The sequence below is a fragment of the Diabrotica virgifera genome, chromosome 1, assembly GCF_917563875.1.
Source record: "Diabrotica virgifera virgifera chromosome 1, PGI_DIABVI_V3a".
Classification (NCBI taxonomy): domain Eukaryota; kingdom Metazoa; phylum Arthropoda; class Insecta; order Coleoptera; family Chrysomelidae; genus Diabrotica; species Diabrotica virgifera.
The window spans coordinates 208,502,715-208,508,714 of record NC_065443.1 but is presented as its reverse complement, the minus strand read 5'-3'; positions in this window follow the sequence as shown (position 1 = coordinate 208,508,714).

Sequence of the window (6,000 nt, the reverse complement as noted above, 5' to 3'; positions counted from 1 at the left end):
AAAAATGCATCAACCATCAACTGGATACTATATTTAATAATTTCAATGGGTCTGGACTTCAGTTAAAGACAGGGAAAAATTATTTGAAAATACTGATTGATTTCTCTGAAAAGATTGAATGTGATTACAAATCCAAACACCTGTTCTTTCGGTCGCGCATGTATTTTAGGATTAAGAAATTAAACTTAAAGGAAATATGAGAAATAAGAGAAAATTAAAGAAAATTGTAACTTAAAGTCTTTTGTTTGTGATTTGGTTTCAGACCATTAATAATCAATTATTTTCATCTGTTTGCGTGCAACTAAATGAAGGCTCGATGCATAAGCGCCTATACATATGAGTAGGGGGGCCGTGGCCCCCATGGCTTTTCGGGTGCTATAAACTATATATTGTCTTCCAAAGTATACAAAATGTAATGTGCGTCTTCACGTATAGCCCCTCTACAATTTTTTATATGTACGCCCATAGCTCGATCCCCTCCTTAACACTGGCCCCAAATAAGGCAAGCCAATCAAAAACAAGCTCGTAAAATTTATTTAAAAAGCGACGAATACAAAAAAAATTTTAAATATCACTCACAAATTTATTTTAGAAATTTATTTTTGTTCATTGTATTGTTAATTAATTTTTTAAATCAAAATAATAAAACACCTACATTTCAATAAATCCGAAATAGTTAAACAGAAATTATATTAATCTATTAAAATGACTCTTTATGACCAATTTCAAACTAATTGTGTTCCGAGCGCTAATGTTTTAAATGGGGAATATTTAAAATCACTCTCATTGTGACGTCATGCGCGAACTCATCCGAATTTCGGATACTCCGGCTATCGTACCTGGCGTCTTTGTACCATGGGTGGTAACATCGTAATGTCAGTCGGGGTAGGGGACGTTGGCCGAAACAACTGAAAATGCTCTCGGGCAACGTTGTAGACAGTGCATTTGTTTGTACTGACAACCAATGCGTCGAAAAATTGCTACTTGGGCGGTTAGTTTAGTCGAAACAATAATTAATTATTATTTTTATTTCCTCTTCCTTATTCCTTTAAATCTTAGTCAATAGGTGGCAGCAGCAATATTCACAGATAATGGGGGCTATGCTGTATCATTTACGTAAACCGATTACGTACGGTAAACTCGAATTACAGGCTGTAATCTTGTGTGTAAAATCGGTATGCTGTATCAATGATATCCAAGGGGTTGCCTACCTTCGTATGTAATTTCTTTTAGGTAAACGCACGCGTAAACGTAATTTTAAACTTTTCTAAACAAAAATTACTTGCCGTTTAGTTTGGTTATGTGAAAATGTTTATGTTATATTAATAAATATTGTTATTTTTATTTGTGAAACCAAGTTGTTTGTGTGATAGACTTGTATTTGATTTTTAGTTCAATTGGTTTAGTGTTTAATTTTTAAGTGATTTTTTAGTTGTTTAGTACTTCAATATATTATATCATAAAATGAATTTTTGTTTTTGTTTTAAGTAGCTTTCACTATTTCCTACTAACACTACATCATCAGGATACAGTAAGTACCAGGGAATGTAAAGTTGTGCTCACAACGAGGCGCTGACCCTCGCTCCATAATATCATGGATCGCCCGATGATGTTAAATGCGATGAGATCGTTCACGAAAATGAAGAGTAGTAGGATACTCTGTTCTAGGCGAGGATACCATCCTTTGGTCTCCTTAGTGAGTGCACCCTTACCCTGCTAGGCCTGGATCCCACGTACCAAAAAAAAGTTGATTAATAGCAAGCTGAAAATTTGCTAATAGGGCTTTTCATCAATTGTCATTTGTTTCGAGTTCCTGTCATATGTTATATAATATTAATATAGGGCTTTTCATTCACAGTCATTTGTTTCGAGCTTCTGTCATGTGTCACATAATATTAATATATCTACGTCATACGTTATTGGCATATACCAATGATACAAACCAAAGACGTAGATATATTAATATAATATGGCACATGACAGAAGCTCGAAACAAATGACAATCGATGAAAAGCCCTATACACGGATTATACGGCATATGACAGAAGCTCGAAACAAATGACTGTGAATGAAAAGCCCTATAGCTTAACGGTGTCTAGTCGGACAAACTTTGATGTACGCAAACACTGGAAGTTTTAATTGTGGAACAGTTTAAAAATTTGGAACGTAGATTACTAAAACTCCCGTGTATTTTGTCAGACAGAACATCCAATTGATTTGTTACCCTTTCATTAAACACTCATGCAAAAATCAGACTGATATTACTAACCAACATGATTCCTGTCATTTGACATATTCTTCTTGTTCCACTCATTAAAATGCCCAGTTGGTGATAAACACCAGTCTGATTTTTGCATGAGAGTAATGAAATGGTAACAAATCAATCTGAAGTTCTGTCCGACAAAATACGTGGAAAGTTTTCAAAGTCTGACGTTCCAAATTTTTAACTTATTCCACAATTAATACTTCCCCTGTTCCCATACATCAAAGTTTGTCTGACTAGACACTGTTAATCTATTAACAAATAATTTTCAGCTAGCTATTAATCAACTTTTTTTTGGTACGCATTATCCAGGTCTTTGCAGTTCCCTTGTTTACTGATCCAAAACTAATGAGTATAAAGAAGAACTGAGTACTTACTGTGCCTCTCCCATATTTTCATGAAGTGTCTAAGTAGTTTTATGACTCTGTAGTTTGTTCATTATTGTATTTTTGTTTTGTTTTTATAAATGGGTACAAATATACTGCTTCTCCATTCGTTTAGCATTTGTCCAACTTCCATAATTCTATTAAATAAACGTATTAGCCAACTTATTCCTGCCCCTCCTAATGGCTTCCACATTTCCCCAGGAATATCCTCTGATTCCTTTATTTTTTGAAGTGCTTGAACCACATCCTCATGGTCAGTGCGAGTTGACAGTAAAATCAAGTAGGAAGTATATATCAGCACGTCTCGCAACAAGGATGGAAAAAATACAGTATGTTTAAGATATACTATGTGAAGACAGATACATGTCTCTGACTCATTAGCTATCATCAGTACAGTATAGCCAAGTTAGAATAGGTCTGCGTTAACCTTTCCTTGTTTGAAAAACTCTAAACATTGATTGTTTGAAACATTCCGCATTCCTTTCCTCAGGTAGCTGTAGCTTCCTCCTTGGATGTGTTAGTTGTTGCTCTGGAATCGTTAGGATCTTCTAACATTATTGTCACAAATTGGTTGCATTGCTCCTGTAGTGATCTTTTCCCAAACTAGCATACACCTCTAGTAGGTATAGCGGTATAGCATACAGAAATGTAGATAAACCAACGAACTGTCAACACTGATGGAATCGCCATGAAGCAAATTTAATGGCGCCAGGATGAGATAGAAGATAATCAGGTAAAGGAGGGAAGATAATCGCCGACAGTGCTAGTCAGGTACGTTGTAGTTGTAGCAAATTTTACCTGACAAATTCTCTGTCTCTCTCATGTCTCTCTAGAAGTGCTAGAACCTCTCTCTTGTATGTTGGCGCCTATCTCGCTTCACTGTTGAAATGGGACGGGGCCATTCCATCAGTGTTGAAAGTTCGTTGAGATAAACTGATAATGTTTATAGATTTGTAAACAAAACATCTTCACTAAATGGGTGAAAAAGTTGAATTCTTAGTCTGTTATCTGTATTTTAAAGTTGCAGTCATTAAGTTAAGGGGCAGAATAAGAAAAACTCTGTAGACACATTAACGGACACATTTCACATGTAGTCACATCTTCTTAAGGAGTGACTTCATATGCAGTTGTGTCAGTGAATGCATTAATATCAAGCTTTCGCAAAATTTATTTGTTTCATCAAGTCTAAAATAAATTTATAATTCTTTTCTCCGTAAATACAATGAAATTGAGACAAAAAAGCATTGTATAAAAGAAGGATAAAAACTTACAACATGAGCTTAGTCCATTAAATTTTAAACATTATCACTAAACATAAAAAATATAAAATTGTTAATCTAGTAGTAATTACAATGTTTTATTTAATTTTATATCACAGTAATAGTTTTTGGCACTGAAATATCTCATAAAAACGGATTACTGGTTGTCTCGTAATCCATCTCGTAACTGAAGTCACTCTAGATTTAAATTATGTCTTTCTGCCACAGCATTTAAGTACATAAATAACCGATTTACAAAATTCATCTTTTCAAAATATAAACATTAAACTTAAAAACAAGCAAAAAGTTGGGTTAACATGAATTAACTGACAGTCAGGACATGACAGAACACTAAATAACCCTAAAACGTAATTTTTTTGATACATCATACCACTTTATACACTTATGTTTTGACGACTGTAATCTGATGTACGTAATTTTGAACTTTACACATGTATGTAATCACTTTACGTAAACGATACAGCATAGCCCCCAATATAACAACATTTTTAAAATATAGTTGATAATGGTTGATATGGTTTTTATGTAATAATAATCATAAATTACCCATAATTTTACTTCAGCACTTCTAGTGCTAAATTAGCTTTAAGACATCCATTTTTAATTATATTTTAAAGTCGATTAGCCATCCCACCGTTTAATTTCAAGTATAATGACCCTCCAAAATGGAGACACCGACAGTCCATGAGTTTCTAGCTTTCTCCCATACCTATGTTATGTTGTCCTGTTACAGGATTTTGTTAATAGGAAACTCTGTGCAGAGGATATTTTTATTTTTATCATTAATGACAGAAGACTACCATAGATAAGGTATATATAAGTAGAAGATTACTTACGGCTCTGCAATGGCGTGGCGATGTCCTCTTAAAAAATAGTTCTTATAACCATCTTAGATCTGGTAGACACTGTCCCTTCAGTCTTCTATTGAAGTGTGATTCAAGAAATGGATGGAGCTGAAGCAGAATATTATTTTTATTTAGTTTATTAGTTTGTCATGATGTTTGACGCAAGGGCGGACCCAGGACCGATTTTCGGGTGGGGCCATGACCTTTTTTGAGGGATCCCGTGGGAACCGTAGGATCTGGAGGTAATTTAAAAAAATAAGTTTACAATGGTGAGTTTTAAGGCACTTTTCACACACTTATGAGTGTCATAAAGTCATTCAAAACTTATCGTTATTAACGTATTATTAAAGACAGTACCGATTCCTATTTTTCCCAATGCTTCTCTTGTCAGGCCTTGTTCTTCCCCTCTTTCTTGATTTTCACTAATTATTTTTATGTTCTCATAAGCGTCAATGAACTTGACAAATCTTCACGAATGCTGTTATTGTGTATGTATCTGTATCTCAAATTTAGGGAAAGCTGTTTCACGTGAGATACGTCTGTCTTTTCGTCAGATATGACAGAGTAATAATTTGCACTTTGAACCTGATTCATTATTTGTTCAATTATTTCTTCGCCACAACATGTTATCAATTGATTTTGACTGGTGCTACTAATGTATGTTGAAGATGCTGAGGATCGGTGTTGTTTAAGAGTCTTATCTTCTGATGCGATTTTAAACCTTAATAATTCCCCCTCATTGCTATATCCAGCATCTTCGCCCAGAAGCAGAAGGCCTCTTAGAGGAATATTTTGTCGACCTAAGAACACTATAGACTCTACTATTATTCGTAGTCCTTTTCTATTTTCTTGTATCTGTTTAGACCTCTGAAAGTCTATCTGGTTAATGACTGACTTCATTGCGATAACTTATTATAGTATAAATATAGTATAAATTTGCGTAGAAAATCTAACCCAACCTGAACGCACTCCTTGGTGTATGATGCTTTTTCATGGGATTGTATGCCTCCGTCTTTGCCCATTAGTTTGGCGAAAGATGTTACAGGTTTCGTGACAAGGCATTGTCATCGTTTGATTTTTCATTAGAAAAATAAAACGCAAAACAACAATTTTTGGACGTGCGAAAGTACCAACCAACTCCTTTGTTCTAGTGCTCGTGACCAAAGTAGATAACGCTTATTTCTTTTTTTTTTGTGTATACAGAATATAGAAATTGATACGATTTT